Below are 22753 nucleotides of genomic sequence, written 5' to 3'. Positions count from 1 at the left end.
AATCTATTTATAAAATCTACCAAGATATTTAAAATCATGATGATGTATTTACAGTAAAAATGAACGCCTTGATTGTGTTAGCCTCTCTTCTTGTTTCTTGTAATGTAATTTTGGCTTAAGGCATGAAGAATTAATCAAAATGTCAGCATAAATTTAGGAAACGAAAGTAGAAACAGAAGTTGATGTACGCATTCATATTTGTTTACTTTTTAAAGTATCAATTTGATTACCGTTTTCTTCTTACGTCATAAAAAGCAACTTAATTTTGATAAGTGGTGCACTATGTCATCGAATTGTATTATGGATACTCATTTATGGGCATTTTCTCTTCGCTTACAATAGAAAATTTATTTTCATGTCTTCTATGCTATATTGTAACTTTTTATGCTACGTATATTCTGTTTTCATTTGCATTTTTGGTAAAAGGTAAAAAGAAACAAATGCACAGATTTATTGTACTTGTTTAATTGTTTAACAACGTTTAACATGTATATCATCACCGATTATGACGTAATATGTCTTTTTAATCATGTGACATGTTCCCTGTTTCCCCTTAAACACAGATTTGAATTTAACATTTTCTCAAATTTTCTGCATAATTTCATGAAAAATACATAGCTATAGCATTTCATACGAAAATATTAACAACATCTTTTTTTCTGGAAGATTTTGAAAATTCGAGTTACTTGGCGCTTCTGCTAGACACGCCCTTGCACTTTCACAAATGTAAACTTCATCCCTACTACTTGAGAAAAGTAGCAATTTTGTTGAGCACTAATGAAAAATATTAAAACCCAAATCCTGAAATATCAGAGTAGAAATGACGAAATCAATATCCTCTCACCGGTATTGTCAGTCCGTGCCCTATGGTGTGTTCAGAGTTTAACAACTGAACACACAGATAAACAACAACAGAGCTTGTGTCCTGTTTGCAAACGCAGTTTACATTTCACAGGGGCATTCAGTTTGTTAAACTCTGTACACAACTACGCAACAACGAGCAAAGGCTAACATAATTTAAGTAAGTGGGTTTTTTTCACACAAATTTACTCTGAATTTTCTGGATTTTATATGTAATATCACTTAATACACAACACTACTTTTCTTTAGTATGAAGGATGAATTAAAGAACTATATGCGGTATATTACATATATTTACCCCCACAAAAGTCAAATTTTGAAAACTTCCTGAAATGTGCTGAATTCAATAAATTGTATGAGAAATATGAATTAATAGAAAATATTATAGTGTCAAAGCAGTGTATTCACAATTTTTGTTTTTATGACGTCACAAACTAGTCCGATTTTATATCCTTTTCCAGAAAGAGGACAAAATGGACAAAATTTCAACAATTTTAGCTTTAAAATTTATAGAGCGCAAGTTTGTTCAGGAACAATATTGACATGTTTCATTGACATTATCATTCTACACATTATATCGAAATATTGATCCTGAACACACACATCTGTGACTTTTACTCAAAATATCGACGAAATATGTACATTTTTCTGTAAAATTCATAAAAAACTGAAATTTACGTCATGTTTCTGACGTCATTACGTACACATGGCGTCATTACTTATGAAAATATTCAGTGCTTTGAAGTCAGCATATACTCCTCTGTTTAAGAACTTAATTAAATATATATCCATCAAAGTTTGATTTGGGGGGCAAAAACTGGTTATTACCGAATAAAGTTCTTTGTGAAAGAGAAAGAATGTGTTGATCAAACGACTCCTGAATTTCGAAGTTTCAGTAATTTCCAGATAAAAAAGTTTTTAATTTGATTTCTGTGTGAAATGTTATAGCAACATATAGGTCGTGACACTTTTAGATAAATTTAGATTTTATTTACTTGTTATATGTGTGTAAACACCTCTATAAATACAAGAAGACTTTTCTATATGGAGTTTAACTGCTGTCGGTCTGTTTTTCTCTTTCCACTTCTTTATTTTTTTTTTCTATGATCGACTTTTCTTCATGAAACACTGGTGTAATACTAGTGTGTTGAATATTTCTAATAATAAAAGACCTGGTCCTTATCAACCAGAAATAGCTACTGTGTACAAGGAAATTTTCGCCTAGTTTAATTTTCGCCCCTTTCGCCCAACTCAGAGATGGGCTGATATAAAAAAGGGCGAATTCCAATCATACCGTATAATTTCATACACAAACTGAAACTGGGCGAAATTAAAACGAGGCAAAATCATATGCAAGCGTGAAAGGGTGAAAAAAAAAAACACGGAGCAAAAAAAAACCTCTATACAATACTGCTGGGGAAAAACACGATCAGATCTTCAAAAGTCTTTTTTTAATATTTCCGACGGAATATCCTTTAGAAAATAGGAGGTTATACGTACACCTTGGACACAAGATTGATGTTTTTAATATTATTTTTTATACGACCTGTTTTTCAGTGAAAACTGCAATCAGTCATGTTATGAATTTCGACTATAAATTTTATTCCCATTATACTATTTTCCATGTTTCTCTACACTGTGCAATCCGACATCATATCTATTCCAACACAAAGTTCGTCTCCAATTGCATGTCGTATTAAACTTGGTTCACCGTATTTGCAGAAATATATTTACCATAATACAGATTTCAGACATTGGTCTTCAAATAAACCTCTCATACACGATGTCTCTTTTGATTCATTACTAATTTAGGTAAATCAAAAGTTAGAGTTACATCATATTTGCACCAAACTTCACTAGCTCTGTCTCTTTGAAACTTTTGAATAGTCTTCTTGAAAATGTCAAGGAAAGCCCATTTTGATTCCTCAACACTAGCATGTAGGCTTGGATCTATATGTATTGCAAATCAAAGGCTTATTAAACCCCAACGTTTTAGTGAAGACAATGCAGCTTTGCTTTCCTTAAGGGGGATGTCCGGCCACCTTTATTGAAGTGAGAACAAAATGTAAACATTTCTTCAAATGGCTAAAATGCATTATAATTTGATCAAATTTTAAGTCCTTATGATAAAGATGCAATAAATATGCATAGCTGAATGCATGTTGTGCATATATAAACTATACTTTTGCAGAAAAATACTCTTGATATGCTCCTTAGAACTGCGCAGCTACAGAATTAAGCAGAGCCTTAAAAACTCCAAAAAATATGCAAACTGTGCATTAATGTTCTCTCTACAACCATTTGTTGAGAAAATGTCTAAATTTTGCACTTTTAAATAATAATTTCAAGTTCAAAACCAGGTACGGTTGTCTTCAAAAAGATTGTAAAGAATCATGAAAGTAGTTCATTGATAGCCGCACGTGATCTATTTTTAGCACAGAATTTGGTGGGACAATTCAACTTTTCAATGTGGAAGAGAATTACAGTTGCAAAATATTTCAAATAGAACACTTTTAAAAGAGGAAATGTGTTATAGTGTGGCTTGAAGTAATTTATTTAGTATTATTATCGAACAGTTGTTAAATAGTGTACGTATTAATATAAAAAAAATCTTCAACTGTTTGACTCCAGGTAAGGAAAAATGAGCACCATCAAAGTTAAAAATTAGAGTTTGTAAGTTTGCCACAGATAACTTATATTATCTATCAAAATTTTAATTATCACCAATGAAAGACAATGAAATTAGACTCATAAAATCGGTATGAATGACCTTGTTTTAGTACTTACTATATATATATATATATATATATATATATATATATATATATATATATATATATATATATATATATATATATATATATATATATATGGATATAATTTGCACGGATCATTGCTGGGATCAGTTTTTTCTTCAGTCGACTATTTCCCGGAGATACTGTTGGGATATTCCGTAAGGTGTATTCTTAAGTTTATAGCCACAACTTTGTAGCGCCTCTTTTTCCTTTTGGATTTTGAATGTAGCAGTATTTGGTCTCGTTTTACCTGCCCCTCTTTTTCCTGTCCTATATGTGTTTTCGATTTGAACCTCCTCAATTTCTAGCTTCTCCGCGCACAAAGACTTCACCGTCTGTATACAATCCTCTGTTCTTCCTAGTCTAAGCTCCTCGATTCCAAACAGAATGAGGTTATTTTTCATCATTTGTGTTTGTAGAAACAACATTCTTTTATGCAGACTTTCATTTGCTTTTTCGATTTGTTTTAACTCTGTGTGTACACTTGTAATGTTCTCGTCTATTCCTCGTTCCTCGATTTGCTGCGACATAACTTTAACACTTTGATCTAAAACCGCTTCGGTCCCTTTAATAGTGTTCACTTCTCTACCTAAAATTGTCAATTTTTTTTCGAAATTTGAAATGTGGGCTTTAATTTCGTTTAGTGTTTCTAATTTTACGTCCACCAATTTCAGTTTTTCAAAAATCCCCTCAAGGACCCAATCCTGCGATCTGTTTATGTTGTTACTTCTATTTATAGCACTGTTTATAGGTGAACTGTTCATTATAGGCATACCCGCGGTAATTGTACATTATAACCAATTGGGGATATAGGGTTTTTAATTGCGGGGTTGAGGTATGTGTATAACATTTGTGGTCCAAGACCATATGCACCCAAATGCACCGATCCATCTCTAGTGTCTAACCTATGTCTTGTAGACTCAACTGCCTCGCTTGACTGATCCGCCATTTTTTCTGCACGCTGTCTTTTGTTAATGTTACCTTCAGAAAGTTCTTGATAACTTTTATTCCGACCGCGCTTCTTCTTCTCTCTTGAATTCGGCATTTAATTCCAACACTGAATACTTTCAAAGTTTGCTCACAAATATACATAACCAAAACTCTAAAACACCATATTTTACAGTTTTCTTTCACCTGAAAAAACACACCCTGCTCCACCTGATGACCTAGACCTTTTTTAAAGAATGGATTTCTAACCAAATTAGATTCAGATTTATATAAATTTTATTTTTTCGACTAAACGATTACATATTTTTTAACTGATTGCCATTGTTCCGACTGAGTAATCAGTTAACCCGTTACAAATTTCCATCCCTACTATTTTTCTTTTCGTTTGAAGCAGAATTTGTCCAAAACATTATTCGTGAAAACGATGAAACATTTGCTGTGACCATCAACTTGAAATTTAGATATATCGAAGACTTATTATTAATGACCAATGGCTATCTCAATTCTTATGTCGATACGTTATATCCTGGTGAGGTTGATATAAAAGATACTACCGATCCTGAAACAACTGTTTCATACTTGAATATTTTTCTTGAAAAAGATGTTATCGGTCATCAAACAACCAAACTCTAATATAAACAGGTCGGAGAGAATACTCGAAATCGGGTATTATCAGTGAAATCGCGTATAATACTCGATATTAGGGTATCGTTGAATCCGCGAAATCGGGTATTCCGTGCAACTTTCTATAAAAACTAAAGAATAAAGCAACGGCGCATTATGCCAGTAACTGTTACTTGTACATCAGTATCTTGTGGATTTATTTTTATTAAACCTAATTCATACTGTTGTCAAATGAGTTTAAAATCACACGACAAACACTGCTGGGGTAACAAAGAGGACACAATCGCGTTATTATTTTTCAATATAATTTCTAAAAACAAATAAGTACACTTCGTTTGTCTTTATTTCCCATTAAAGTATTCTATATACTTAATTTTCTAATTTGTGCACTATTCACAAAACGTGAAATTTTAAAGAAATTAAACGACTAACGCCGTGTTATGTATTTTTACTGAAAAATGTATGGCGTCCCTTTCTCGTGAAATATAAATTACTCCTAACAGTTAGAGAGTACAGTATAAGCGAGTCATAATTGTATATCTCTGCCATAATAGAATACCAACGTTATTATAAAGAAGAAAATAAAATAAAATTTAATAAATACCAACGGGAAAGCAGTTTGAAAATAGCTACATGTAATTGAAGCTGAGTATCTTTTTTGAGCATGAAATTTTTATTCAAAGACACCGTTAATTTTTTGGTTGCATTTTAATGGATACAAGATATGCTATTTTACCTTTATTTTTTGCATTTGTGTGAAAATTGAGAGCGAGAAGTCATATGAACAGGATTTTCTTGTTTTTTTTTGTTTTTTTTTGGGGGGGGGGGGATATAAATAAAAGTCAAATGTGTACATCTTTTCATGAGCTTATAATACATTGAATTTCTCAATATAGATCGAGGTACAGTCATATTGAAATATGAATTACATGGTCAAGTTTTCACATTTCTTATAGTTTTTACGTTTATGAACATGTTAATGAACAAACTGAAATAATGGAGTGTTCAATTGCCTTGGAAACTCTTGTTTTACTTTTTGGGAATGTAATTCCTCATCGGACATTAAAATTTCATAAAAATCGTAGCCACTTCCTTTCTTTATTATACTATTTGATAGACAGGGTAAATTTTACGTCTTTACCTTCTATATTTTTTTTTATATCGCTATCTTATACCTCATTATAATATGCTAATACAACGCACTATCTGATTGGTTCTAGACACTATGTCACAGTTTTCTTTTAGTTATTTTATCTATGATACGTATTACTCATGGCAATAACTTTTCCTAATTCTCATCTATAATGAAAAAATGTGTTTAAAAAATAAACATGAATTCTAGTTACTTTTAGTCTTATATTGTGTTAGAAAATAACAGGTTGCTTTTTGTTTACCTACAATGTATATGATTTTTATTTGATGAATAAATCTTCCCTACGATTAAAAATATATGACCGAGTTTAACCGACCGTGAAATTCAAAGAGAGGTCTCTTGGACACATGTATAACACAGTCGAGGTTGTTTTGTCAGAGGTGGTCAAGAAGGCTTTAGCGCCCCCCCCCCCCCCGCCCCCTTTGAAGTCGCCAAGAAATGGTAAAATATTGATGACTTAGCGAAATCAAACTATCAACAGTTATGTTTTCTCATAAGCTGTATTCCTGAAACTATCACTGTCTCTGCTAAAATGTTGAAGACATATTCTGCAAATATGTTTGAATGATAAATAAAAAAAGAAAAAATTTCAAAAAAAGAGAAAGAGGGTTCTTTTAGCCGAAATTTTAGACATTTTTATCATTACATTATTTATAAATTCATAAATAAATTTGATTTTATGCACAAGATGAATGTGAAAGTAATCAATGACGCATAATTAGATAGGATAGACAATCCCTTGTTTATACATGGCATCATATCTGGTGTATGAAATGTGTTTCCGTATAATTTGATTTATTTACAAATTGTTCATGTTTGTCGTGTTGATGTGGAACTATTATAAATTCCCGAATTCTGATACTTTACAATTCGGTTGTGTTGGGAATGAACATTAGGAAGATGCATATACTTTCAACATAAGGAAAAATATAAAGCAAATCGAACGCCTTTTTGTGTGCAGATTATGAAATGTACTGAGCTCCACGGGTATTTGTTGTCCCGAGCGCATTAATCTTGACGCCCAGATTCTTAGTTGGCTAGTGAAACCTTTAGAAATCATGTGTATCTAGATGAAAGTTAATTCGGCAACATGCGCCATCCCATTGTTTAAGTTTTATTAGGTGATTACACCTCCTATACCCGATTTCGCGGATTCAACGATACCCTAATATCGAGTATTATACGCGATTTCACGGATAATACCCGATTTCGAGTATTCTCTCCGACCTGATAGACATGAAAACCTTAAATTTTAAATCGTCATTTCCAATTTCTTATGCAGCAATATACCTTCATCGACTGCAATATCGGGTTTATATCTCTCAGTTTTTTTTTATACGCACGAACCAACTGGAGGATAAAGAAATGTGTTAATTAGACTAGATGATCGTCTATAGCACTTTTCCATAATTGGGGCGATTGGCGTCATAAGTGCACGCTTTTCGTATTGAATAATAAGAAAGGTCTAATGAAAATAAAAAAAAAATCAGTTGCCAAGTAGATGATATTTTAAAAAAGATCTGACATTTATTTCCACTATACACAATATATTGACAATTTTTTTTTTACCCTTGATAACTGTAGTATTAGTAAAATAAGGACCAATTTGTTAACTGTCTATTTTTTTTTTTTTTTTTTTTTTTTTTTGGATTAGAGCATTAGGCAAGTAACCGTTTTTACATCTTTGAAAATGAATATCTGTGCTTTACATTTACCAAGACTTAACAATGATTCATATGGTATTATCTTAAAAATCGTGAGAAATCTGACTGAATGTTATAACTAGATGATACATGTATGATGTTGGGCGCCACTAAATATATAAAAGTATTAATACAATAAACTCACAAGTTATATTTTTAAAACTTTGATATTCCATAATGCTAAATTCTATAGGATTGAATAATAAACACAGGTCTCAATTCATTTTAGAACAAATTTTTACACATACTCTCAACAGACTTTGTCAAGAAATAAAGATATATACATGTAAAAGATAAAATATACACCGTTTTTTTTTTTTGGCTTGACAAATTCACATTTATACCAATTCCTCCAAATTGATATCACTGACTCCCCTTTTCCCCCATTATTTTCAACAACACAATTGATACTTCTTACCGACCAGCACTAAAGTCCTAAAAAGTTTGATTAAAAAATATTGCTTTATATCTCAAATATGATACTTTTTAGTTCAAAATGTGACCTAATTACAGACCCTTAGACGTGCTACTACCCCAAAAAAGCGCGTAACTTTCGTCCGCTTTCCGTTTCGTGTAAGCCGTGTAGCGTTTCGTGCAAACCGTGTAGCGTTTTGTGTCAACCGTGCAGCGTTTCGTGTAAACCGTGTATTTATTCCTAGACTTTATTTGATAATGACGATTATTTGCCCCAAAAATGAAATTTTGACAAAAAAAATAGATAATCATGTTCTCAAAGAAGGGGATATATGCAGACTTAAAACACTGACTATTGTAATAAGCCGTGATGTCCTATGTTTAATTTGACGTCAGGAAAATGACGTAAATTTGAAATCTCCACGATTTCTATTGAAAAACGTGTATAGTAAATGAATTACTAGTACGTCGATATTTAGAGTGAAAATCGCCGAGCGCATGTCTGCTCTAGCTGAATATTTTGATATATTATATAACTTTGTGAGATCCAGTAATCTGATTGCTCAATACAAAGTAATTATTTTTTAATAACGACCGCTTAAAGCGAATTATGACTCGCACGAGCTGCCTCGTTTTCACTTTCGCTTTAGACAAAAATAGAAGTTCGCAAGCTTACAAGTTGCCTGTGAGGAAAATTTGAAATAAATAGTGAAGAACTCTGAGACTGAGAATACAAAACAATCACAAGGATATCTGTGAACATTTTTTGGGAATACTTAGCACATACCATTTCATGGCTGAATTTGACTTTTCCACTCGTCGAGCAGAGTTTTGACGCTGTTTCCGCGATTACGGAGGCTAAAGAAAATAAAGACTAGCATGCCATATATGATTGTATCTTATCGTAGAAGAAATAGGTATTTATATTTTGTTAGTGCATATAATTTCCTCGGCAAGTGCAAACGAGTGCAATTCTCAATCTGGGGGAGGGGGTACTCTGTGTTATTTGGAGATAGATATCCTGCGTTATTATCATGCTATGGCGGGTCAAAATTTATTACCGAAACAAGTTCCTCTGCGTAAAATGCAATAAATTCTGAAACATTTACATGCAACTTATTTATGGTTAATACTATCTCTGTAAACACTAGGAAGATATACATTGCATTAATAACTTTGAGAAAATATTATTTATATAATATAATTGATATGGACTCGATGCACGGTCAATATGCATTTATAATGACCCAGGCTTACAGATATTGACCTCAGATACATGGAGTATATCTACCTCGGGCTAGCGCCCTCGGTCGATATACACCATGTATCTTCGGTGAATATCTGTCATCCTGGGTCATTATAAATGCATATTGACCTACATTGAGTCCATATTTGTATAATAATACATAGAATGATAATATTAATGAAATATGTAGATATTGTTTGGAACATATCCGTGCTCTATAAATTTTATGGCAAAAATGACTTTTGTAGGTGAACAATTATGGCATATACCACATATTGTCCTTTACTTGATTTGTTCACAAATAAATGCAATTCAACGCTAATTCTTAAGCCAAATTAAAATTGTATTTATTGCCATAATTGCATCTATTAAAATATGATAAAGATTAAATTTATAAACCAAAAAGATACAATTTAAGTGCAAGAAGGTCAGCTTAATTTACCGTAACTCAGTAAGAAGCACATTGATCCCCCATTTTCCCTGCGATTTTGAGTTGTGTCTAATGAGCACTTATCTAAAATATTCTTCTCAAAAATCCTTGATGTAATTTATTTCACGATTGACATATCCTAAGGTCAGATGACACATTCCTCCAATATATCTTTTGTACATTGTATCTCTTGGTATTATCTCAAATATTATTTATATTTGTAATTGTCTTCTGATTTCTACACTGGTTTTAAAATGTTTTTAAATATAAGTACTCCAAAAATGTTGATAAATGCCATTCAGTTGATTACCCATGAGGGTTATATAAGAAAAATGCCCCTGTGGTATCTTATCCAAATGCTCGGCAGGTACCCTAATTTTTTGTGAGGAATCTTGTTTAAGTACCTATTCTTCAATGACAAATTCTTAGAAAAAAATATATATGTTTGAGAAACGTGTCGTCTGACATTAAATTGTAGACTCGATATATATCTGGCCATTATATCGATCATATGATCTTGTCTTAGATCGAAAATATGAAGATAATGAGGAGTATTCAAAATCAGAAGTCCTTAAAACTGTAATAGGAGTAATGTCGACAGAACATCATTGTCATTAGTGGTTCTAGAATATTTTCAACACTCTCCTATTTTCATATATTTATATAATTTCCCAGGTTCTGATATTGATTTGAGATTCTGCTTGGTCTTATTTCCGAGCCTGTTTGTACCTTATTTCAACACCTCGTGTCAATTGCAATGAAAACACCAGTTTCAATAAACAACAAAATTTATTTAACCTTTGTATAGACAAACAAAAAAAATGGTATAAAAAAAAATAACAACTGTAAATTTCTGCCTTGTAAAAAAAAATAAACCCTAATTTTGAAAACCCAGCAAAAATCACCCCCCAACCTAGCGTACGGAAACGCTAGCCCAACCTAGCCGGGGGAAAAGGCCTAGGGAAATTAAAACCCCTTATTTATTTATTGAGAACCTAACTCCTAACTTTTAGTTTTATGGCCTAATAAATTTAACAGGAGCAATAGACGACGACAATTTTGTACAAATACCTAATAATAACTTAACATAATTTCTAAGGGTGCAACCTGTTAAATACCTAATAAACCTCTATAAAAGTGAGAGAACTTACAGCAAATCAATGCTTTTCAAGATTCCCCACTAAACTAGCAGTTACACGGGTTTTTATACTTTTTGAAAACAATAGAAAATTCAACTTAGAATTCTAGTGGATGCACCCGAAGGGTATGAACTTTGACTGATATTAGTAACACCCAAAAGGTTAACTTCCGTATTGATAACCAATCAAAATTTAGATAAACATTAGCCCAAAAGATTTGATGGAAGCAACATGTGCTTTTCCCTGAGAAGGTTTGTAAACATGCTAAATATAAACAAATGAATTAGGGATAAGGCAGTATACACATATATGTATGAAAACATTGATAATAACATATTATTTCTCAAATACAAGGCATAAATGCATATAACAAAATCCATTCCTGCTACAAAACAATATTTAAATTTCAATAAGATAATATGTAATAGAGTCCTTCTTTTTACAGTAGATGGCTTATTTTGACTTTTAAACCTGTGTTATGTACGGAGATATGGAATTGATGATATATACATGTAAGAAAACATCCATTGGGGTTATAATGTTGGTAGTATGGATAGTAGCATTATATATCAACCAAAGAGATGACTGAAGGTAGAATACAATTCCATAGAATACAATTCCATAATATACCTTATTCACGATTTCATAATAAACGTTATTCACGAGAAAAAGTATCCTCCTTTCTTTTCGTTCTCTAAAAAATAATTAAAGAAGAACGCATTTTGAAAGGAACATTTGAAGGACTCGGTGGTATCAAAGGTAGCAATTTTGTTCTTTCCCTCTTAGACAAGGTAATATAGACCTTGAAATAACCCATTAATATCATTTAATCTAAACTTTAAGTTAAATATTTATATCACAAAAGAGCTCTTGTATATTTTCCTGGTGTAAAAGTAAGCAGTCGATTGTAAAAGTCAGCACTTTTCGCAATAGTCAAATGATTAAAAATTAATAAAGACTCAACTTAAAATGGTACGATGTAGCATAATATCCCTTTACTTTCATTTTAAGCATAAGTTTGATCATACAAATTAAAGTTTGGACTTAAATGCAAAGATCAAAGGATCACGGCTTAAATATGAACAAGAAAAATCTATAGAGAGTAAAAAGACAAATTAGATTGCAGGGTTTAGAACTATAAACATCAAAAACACTTAACAAAGGCAAATATTGAAATTAAAATATTTTGATGCACAATTATGAATCAAAATTCACACTACAAATTATAAACACGTGGAAAAAATTCTGATTAAAAGAAACTCTTCTCAAATTTCCCTTTTTTTTTTTTTCCAGGAAAGCACTTTCTTAGAATTTGAATTTAATCGTTGTCATAAAAACGAACAATAAAAATTTCAAAATTAAATAATTATTGGATAAAAACTCCTAACTTAACACGTTATGATATTGTGCAAAATATCAGGAATTAAACGTTAGACCAATATAAGCACAGCCCAACTAATGGTGCAATGGTAGTTTGTGACCTTCTGCTATCCTAGAACTATAAAAGACACAAGGGTTTTGGTTTGAAGAATTCATATTATTATAGAGAATCGGAACGCAGGTAAGTGCGATTGGATCTTTCAAGATTGGGAAAACAGGTAAGTGCGATTGGGTCTTCCGGTCCGCGATTGGATCTTTCAAGATTGGGAAAAAAGTTAAAATGTTTACAAAAAGAGTTTATCCCTTTACTTATACTGGTGATTAACTAACAAATATTAATGTTGAAAGATGTGTTTATGCAAATTGTAAGGGCGTAAAGGTCTTTTCAGATTTATCATTGAATCTTAATTTTAAGAATGCAAAACAAAATCACTGAAAGATTAAAGACAAGAGTATTGGAATTATGGTCAACAAAAACTGGAATCAGATGTTATTCATCGTTACTAAAAAGATAATCACGTTCAAACCTTGTAAAAAAAATATATATGAATCACATCACGCAGGTTTTTTTTTAAAATTATATTTACTTTTTAATGACTTGTATACAGAGAAAGAATATTTTATTAACATTTAATTAGGGTGAAATATCCCTCTTCTCCAAATTTCTCCATTTCTTTTTAAAATTCTAAACATTGATTTTCATCAACAACAATAACATTACATTCAAAAGGAAAATACATGTAGTTTGAAGCTAAAAGTGTTGCTTACTTTTTCAGAAATGTTTAATATGTCAAATCATGATGTGAAGAAATTTTGAAATAGAAAGATCAATTTTTTTTTTATTTCACAATAAAGTTAGAAATATAAGGTATACATGAAAATAATAATTTGTCTCTTACCTATCTATTTCTCATACCTATTCTAATTTCTAATAAAAAGACATACTGAAGCTTTGATTTTTAAATCAAAATAATCAATTGTTTTCTGTGCTTTTAAATTAATACACATCCATCAACAAGCGTTGTCTTTCCATTATCGCCCTTGAAAATTTTTTATGAAACAAAATATTAATTACATGTTCATAAACAATTTTGCATCTGAAATTTCTATAACAATTAAATGACATACGTTAAGAGATAAAAATATCTAAATTTACACTGTTTAATAGAACTAAGTATAAATGCTTAAATGTAAACTATTATAAATAGATAATAAAGATATTGGTTATAGAACATCTGCACAATAGAACATATTCGATTTAGTGGGAATATAAAGTGGTCCGGATAAGTGAATTCTTTGAATTATGTGGAACATGACTTCAGAGAGTTACCTCCCTTATCACAATTGTCCTGTAGGCGGTTTATATGGACCTTTAGGTGGTTCATCTGGTCCTATTGGTGGAAAAGGTGTAGTAAGTCCTGTGCTTTCTGTACTTTCTCAAGGCTCCTTCAGGAAAAAATATTACATAATTCATGCGCTCCTCATTTCTGATCTCTGACAGAATAAAATATATTGCATAGTATACGGATAATTCTCTGTTTTATTTCATGTTACAGTATTTCTTTATATAGATTAAAAATACAAGAAGTCATCTAAATGAGGTATAGCTGTTGTCCATCTATTCATTTTTTTCCAACATCATCTTTATTTTTTTCTATTATCAACTTTTCTTCAAGAAACACATATCTAATTTAACATTCCAAAGAACATTATTCGGTAATAACCAATATTTGCCCCCCCAAATCAAACTTTGATGGAGATATATTTAATTAAGTTCTTAAACAATGGAGTATATGCTGACTTCAAAGCACTAAATATTTTCATAAGTAATGACGACATATGTACGTAATGACGTCATAAACATGACGTAAATTTCAGTTTTATATGAATTTTACTGAAAAATGAACATATTTCGTCGATATTTTGAGTAAAAGTCACCGCGTGCATGCGTGTTCAGGATCAGTATTTTGAAATAATGTGTGGAATGATACTATCAACGAAATATGTCAATATTGTTCCTGAACAAACTTGCTCTCTATAAATTTTAAAGCTAAAATTGTTGAAATTTTGTCCATTTTGTCCTCTTTCTGAAAAAGGATATAAATCGGACTAGTTTGTGACGTCATAAAAACAAAAATTGTGAATATATTGCTTTGAAAATAATTTATATTTCTCATACAATTTATTGAATTCAGCCCATTTCAGGAAGTTTTCAAAATTTGGGCTTTTGCGGGGGCAAATATATGCAATATACCGCATATAGTTCTTTGTGTGAATAATATCTTTCTAATGAAAACCCTGGTCCTTATTAACCAGAAATAACTTTTGTGCAATATACTTTCAAAAAAATCATTGGGGGCAGCAGCTTTTATACAAACATTTCAATTTATCTTATCATTCTATTTTGTCAATGAAAGTCAGAATTCTCGAAAAGATTAATCAAAACACAAACAGTCTATCACTGAGAGCACCTTTCCGTAGGCAACGACAATATTTACTTATGAATGTAATAAAATTATGTCGATAGTGATGGATATCTTTCCAGTCAACAGTGTAACAATGAAAATTTGATTGGACATTCTAACCATACAAAGAGGCTTAAGCATAGTTACGGGCATCGGGCTTACAATAAACATTTTATACACGATGTCTTTGATTCATGACTACATCTTGTAAATCCACCGTTTGGTCTGCATCATATTTGCAACAAACTTTACTCTGGCCCTTTGAAACTTTTAAATGGTCTTCTTGAAAACCTCAAGGAAAGCCCATTTCTTAATTCCTCTTTGATTATGGATATTGTGAACCATAGGCCTTTAAACCGTCATGAGGAAATGCACTAGATTAATCCATCTACTTTTCCTTAAACATCAATATGCCAAGGAATTGAAGCTGTTAATATGAGCAATATTCTTAGCCACAAAACGGTCCAGTCTTGTATTCTACCATATCTGAAATCTAATAATGTTGATATTCAGAACAAAAAAAAAATGAAATAGTTATCTTGTATCTGACACTGTTTCCATCCTATTAACAAAAATGATGTCCAAACAATATTTGTTCTGTGGACTCTTATACTGAATATTGTTCTTTATCTCCGTACCTTTCAATTTCACTACAAATTATAAACACGTGGAAAGAAATCTGATTTAAACAAATTCTCTGTAGATTTTCTGTTTTTTGTTTCTTGGAAAGCATCCTCTTAGAATTTAAATTCATCTTTGTCATGAAAATAATCTTAAAATAATTTTAGTGTTGATGTTCTTTCGACATCTGTCAAAATAATTGATAAATTTATTTCAGGGAACGAACTTTTACCAGATTCATCATTTTTTTTAAACAAATTAATTATTAAGCATCAGTTCAAAATTAAATACTTATTGGATAAAAACTTCCCATTTAACACCTAATGAAATTAATAAAAAAAAAAATATGTGGAATTAAAGATGGTAAACCAATACAAACACACCCCTGCCAATGTTATGATTGGAGTTGGTGATCTTTCGCTATCCTGGAACTATAAAAGACAGAAGATTTTCGGTTGGAAGCATACTATAAAGAATTAGATCGCAGGTAAGTGCAATTTGATCTTTGAAGATTGGGAAAAACATTCAAAACATTTACGAAAAAAGTTTATCCCTTCATTTTTCTAAATGATTAACTAAAAAATGTTGAAAGATTTGTTTTTGCAAATTGTAAGGGTTTAAAAATCTTAACAAAATTATCTTTGAATCTAAATTTTAGCAATGCAAAAATTCCTGAAAGTTTTAAGACAAAAGTATTGGAATTATAATGAAACGAAACAGGATGTTGTTCATCGTTACTTCAGCGATAATCACGTTATAACATTGTGCATAAACTAATATCAATCGCATCACTCAAGATTTTATATTCGCTTTTTAACGTTTTAAACGTCTTTCAGTTGCCTTCTAAGAAAGGATATTTTTAAATTTTTTGAGATATGTTGCGAACTTATGAAAAGATATACATATCTGAAAATCATGATACTGTTTTTACAGTCAAAATGATCGCGTTGGTTGTGTTAGCCTCCAATCTGGTCTCATGTAATGCGGGGTTTAGGTACGATTCAAAAGGAATTCATCATTACGACAATGGACGACATGGCGGAGTACATAGAGGAGGTTTAGGGGAAGTAGTACAAGGAGGAGGGGCAATTTTAGGAGGAGGTGGAGGAGGACATGGGGTAGGAGGAGGACAAGTATCAGGAGTAGGAGCAGTAGGAGGCGGTTTACGTGGAGGAGTAGGCGGATATGTTTATCAGGTAACTGGCAATTTTCTCTCCAAAGAATGATACAAAATGCATGCACAATGCAAGTATTTATTGATTTTTATATATTAATTTTTTTTCAGTTGTGCTTATAGTTCTACTTTGAATATGTTCCACAATCAAAGGAAAAATCAATGAGTAGAGTCTCATGTTTTCATTAGATATTAACAGATCTGTATATATAACAAAATTAAGGAGGGTGCCCGGCCACCTTAGTTGGAATAAGAACAAAATGTAAACAATTCTTCAAATGACTTAAGTACACTATAATTTGATCAAATTTCAAGTCATTGGGATAAAGATACAATAAATATACATAACTGAATGCATATTTTGTGTAAATAAATCATACTTTTGCAGAAAAATGCTTTTGATATGCTGTCTGGAACGGAGAGACTACACAATTCAGCAGAGCCTTAAAAATCCAAAAATAAGCAAAGTGTGCATTAATGTTCTCACTACAACCAATTGTTGAGAAAATGTTTAAATTTTACACTGTTTAATGATAATATCGAGTTCGATCATGGCACTGTTGTCTTCAAATGACCATGAAAGTAGTTCATAAATAGCAGCATGTGATCTATTTTTAGCATTTTTACCAGACCACTTCTTATTATGGAGGCACATAATGGTCTGAAATGAAGAAACTTAAATCTACACGAATAGTTATAATGCATCTCTTTTTTAAAAAATAATAGAGAATTCATATAGTATTTCTTTATATCCTATAAACACATTAAAAGGGGGAGTTTTGTGTAATATACTGAAAATTCCGGATTTTATTTACTTTCTATCTCTCCAACCTCTCGATTTCTCGAACTTTTCTTGCGGTCGCTTGAACTTCGAGAGATCGAGAATCACCTGTACTTGAAATACCACATTTGATTTAAATTAAAAATGTGGGGAAAATCATTGAAGAAATCTTATTTTGATGTTGCACAATTTTCTTTGTCTAAATGCAAAGATTTAAAGAATTTTTTATAACAACATGGTACATAGCAACTGTTCATTACTTTAATTTCGTATACTACACACAATTCCCCACTTTTAATGTATTTTTATAATTTAAAAACAAATGTATCTTAAGGACAGATGATACAAACAATTTTTTTCTTTGAAAATGATTAAATATCATGTCACAAATTTAGAAAAAGTGGATGGTTCTTGAAAGTTTTTCTCCGAAGAACTGGAAAATGAAAAAGGTTTGGAAAATATTAGTAATATTTCAATAAAAAAAACGAATATAGACAAATCACATTCAGTAAAGGTATACAGGTGAAAATAAATTTCAGGATATGTTATCCTGGCGCTAAAAGTGTAATAAAAACCTTTGTAAAATATACCAGGCCAGGTGAATTTTAAGAGGAAGATCAAAATGACAAAAAATTGGCAATATCACATAGGCTGAATTTTAGCATTTAGCTTTTCCTAATTAAATTCACCTGGCTCGATGTATTTTCTGAAGTTTATATTACACTTTTAGCGCCAAGATAACATATTCTGAAATTTATTTTCACCTGTAAACCTTCACTGAATGTGATTTGTCTATATTTGTTTTTTCATTGAAATATTACCAATATTTTCCAAACCTTTTTCATATTCCAGTTCTTCAGAGAAAAAATTCTAAGAACCAACCACGTTTCTAAACTTGTGACATGATATTTAACCTTTTTCAAAGAAAAAAATTGTTTGTATCATCTGCCCTTAATTCTCTTATACTTTAAAAAAAATAGAGGTGTATTATTACTTTGCCTGTATTTTTAAGTTTTTTTTTTTTCATTTTAGATCATTATGTGCCTCTATAATAAGAAGTGGTCTGCAAAATTATGTGTTAAAATTAGATCACGTGCAGCTACATGTACCCATGACCTCCGATATGGTCATTTTGAAGACAACAGTGCCTTTATGAACTCGATATTATCATTAAACAGAGCAAAATTTAGACATTTTTTCATTAAATGGTTATAGTGAGAATATTAATGCACACTTTGCATATTTTTTTGATTTTTAAGGCTCTGCTGAATTGTATAACCACGCTGTTCTAGAAAGTATATCAAAAGCATTTTTCTGCAAAAGTATGAATTATTTACACAAAACATGCATTCAATTATGTATATTTATTGTATCTTTATCTTAATGACTTGAAATTTGATCAAATTATAGTGTATTTAAGTCATTTGAAGAATTGCTAACATATTGTTCTTCTTCCATCTAAGGTGGCTGGACATCCCCCTTAAAGGAAGCATATTAAATGTTAGTTATTAAGCATAGTTTAAATCCCACGCAAGTGCGGGGGATTTTTTTTCACTTCTGATATATTTATTCAAAAATATCTTATAGTTATAGCTGACAGTTTGCTTGTGCAATGAAGAAATTATTGACTTAGGGCATGAAGAAATAATAGTACTTAAAATGTCAGCATATACGAGGGCTGTTCAATAAATAATGTCCTGAACTGTATGACATGCAGTACAGATATCATATGACATTAAGCTTGACTTTCTCTCATAATTGAATCTTTAATGAATTTATAACAGTGTATGTGATCACTTTTCATCACATTGTTTCATTGTGAGAAGCTGGGAAACAAGGGCTATTCGAGACACTGCATTATAAATATATGGTAAAGAATCGGTAAACTGGAGTGAAAATAAAAGCTTCATCAAAGCTGCAATAAAACTTGTTAAAAATACCAAAGAAATATTCACTGAATTATGTGACTTTTACAGCAACCAATACCTGTTTTATAGACAAATGAGCAGGCGCATTTCAATGATAGAAAAATTATATAATGGACATCAAAAATGGGTACTGTCCTTGCCAACAAAAAATCATAGCAACTTATGTACTGTTTGAAAAATTTCAACAAGTAATACTTGATGATGTAGGATTGACTTTAAGAAAGAAAGCAAATTTGATAGACATCACATCGGGGGTAGTTTACACTATTTTAAAGAAACCTTTGACGGTTAAAAAGCTTGATACTCAAAGGTCACCCTATATTTTGAAAAATGATTGAAAACGACAGTGTGTACAAATGTCTTACCATTTTATTAAAAATATCAGTAATTGGAGTTATCCACGTTTTGTTGTTGTTGTTTTTTTTTATTATTTGATATTCAAACAGATAGTGGAAATTAAATCTATTGCTTAAAATCCTCAAAACAAAATTTACCATTAGATGTACTTGACAAAAACAGCGAAGGTCTGACAAAAGCCAAAAATTGCAAGAGCACAGAGACAGATTTATATGTAATTTTCTTAATATTAGTGGTATTGTTGTTCAAATTCGTATTCGGGGTGACAGTTTAATTTCTGGAGGAGTCTAGAAAGCAAATTGTTTGCAAAAAAATCGAAAGGTTTATTAGAGGAAGGACCCAGAATCAGGAATCCACTACATTAAATTTCTTCATGACAGCGTCCAAACCCGCATGCCTTGAAGAGTAGAGGAATTTTCGGGATAAACAGATAGTTAATATTTTTCAAATTAACAATGTTCGCCAGATCTTTGACCTTTTGACTTGTTTCTATTTCCAAACTTGAAAAAAAAACACCTTTAATAAGGAAGAAACAAGTTCAGGAAATCAATGTATCTGCAATTTTCCAGTATACTAAGGGTTATACCCAAAAATAAGTTCTAGAAACAACCAGAAATTGGATAAAAAATGTTACGAACACGTGTTTTAATTAAAAGAGATTAAAAAGTAAAATCATGAAGACCTAAATCATTGAAAAGCGTCTTTTGCTTCTTTCCGAACGCCGAGGACATTATTTATTGAAGAGCCCTCGTAAGTTTTGGAAACTATAAACAGAAGTAGACATACACATTTATCTTAAGCTTTGTTTACTTTTAAAAGTATAAATTTGATTAGCATTTTAATTTTAATTTAATTTTTAATCTGATTTATTATGTCATACACAGTGTACTATGGGTACTCATTAATTGACATTTTATCTTTTTTTGTGATAGAAATTTATTTTCATGCCTGCTGCACTATATTATAACTTTTCACATAACGGGTATTCTGTTTTCATTTGCATTTTGGATAAAAGATGCAAAAGTTCAGATTTATCTTATTTTAGCATTTTAAAAGTACAAACTAGTGTTTCAGTCCATATACCTATAGACCTAAAATGTATATGTCTTTAATACAAGGTACTACGAACATAAATGTATTTATAGAAGCACAAACGTTTGAAAGCTATATATTTGGTCAGATTTTAAGGCACCGGTTTCATTTACTTTATTCAAACAAATTACCAGGGATGGGGTAATTGAAAAAAAGTAATTGTAATTGACTGTAATTAATTACATTTTTAAAAAGTAATTAGATGTAATTTGTAATTGAACATTACACATTACTTGTAATTGTAATTTGATTAATTACACTGAAAAAATACCATGTTATTTCAATTACATGTTCCATTACATTCTATTACTTAAATTAGATAATACACATGCATGATATACCCGGTATTGTCACCACGACCTCCCCATTATACTGTTTATTATTTTATTGCAAAACGTATCCTCAGTCTTTCAATTATACAGAAGACAGTTTATTTTATAATTATAATGTAGTTTCTTTCTATAATCATTAGATAGAATTTGATTTTTTTGTTTTATGTTTATCTTAATTTTGCACCCCCCGTCTTTAATATATAGGTCTATTCAGCTATGAAACACACATAATTTATTATTTTTCAATCTCTGTTTTTTCATCAATGTAGAGTAGGAATGTGCGTGTCAAGAAAAAAAAAGAAAAGGAATGTGTGTGTCATTAACGAAGTTCTCTCTTGTTGGTATTAAGAGCGGTATTAAGAGATAATTGCCCTCCAGATCATAGCTGTAAATAGCAATCAAAACAAATCACCCCCCCCCCCCCCAAAGATGTATTCATTCCATGATTATGCTGACAAAACCAATTCATGGGAATACTTATTTCAATTAAAACTGCTCCGCTAGTTTGAAAAAAGAAAAACTTTCTATTTGATAATTATGTCAACATCCAAACAGAATTTTATGAATGAATTTTGCATCTGAAAAAGAGATGTTTGTACAAGTACATGTACTATATAAATATGAAATAAAAATGTTCAACATAAGTAGCAATTTAGGATGTTAAGGTTACCTTTAAAAGAAATATTAAATTTGAGGGGTTATAGTTGCGACTTATTTTACTCTATTAAAAACAAATATCATAACCAATGCAATTTGTGTACATGTTGGTTTTGTGTGGAGGCAATTGCATCAAACTGATCTTGAATTTACTGTTTACTGTTTTGTAAATAAAAGTTATGATTTATGATTTAAACCACAAAGATACACAATGCCTGCTAGCATATTATTTCTTGTATTGTTTGTGCAGAGGCTGCGCTCATATACAAGTGAATGATCCCTGTTCTGTATATTCATAAGATTATAAAAATTTCCAAAAATTGATTTATTGCTTTTGTAAAGTAAATGTAATTTAATTAATTACATGTCTTAGAAAGCCTGTGATTTAATTGTAATTTAATTGAAGAAAAAGTCAATGTAATTGTAATTTAATTAGTTACTTTTTAAAGTAATGGACCCCATCCCTGTATTTTACCATATTCGTTAATTGACATTTTCTTTAAAAAAAATTATAATTTTCTTTTATTTTCCGTTCCTTGCCATAACGATTTCAGTTGTAGATATGTTTATTTTTTTTAACTCGTACTATTATTAACGGAAAAGATTTACACATTTTTAATTTTTGTATAATCAGTAATCAAAACGTAAGCCCT

This window comes from Saccostrea cucullata, unplaced genomic scaffold (assembly GCF_032062105.1).
Source record: "Saccostrea cucullata isolate Sc308-1 unplaced genomic scaffold, CSIRO_AGI_Scuc_v1 ctg897, whole genome shotgun sequence".
Lineage (NCBI taxonomy): Eukaryota > Metazoa > Mollusca > Bivalvia > Ostreida > Ostreidae > Saccostrea > Saccostrea cuccullata.
The sequence above is the reverse complement of the archived record's forward strand: the minus strand, read 5'-3'. Positions refer to the sequence as shown.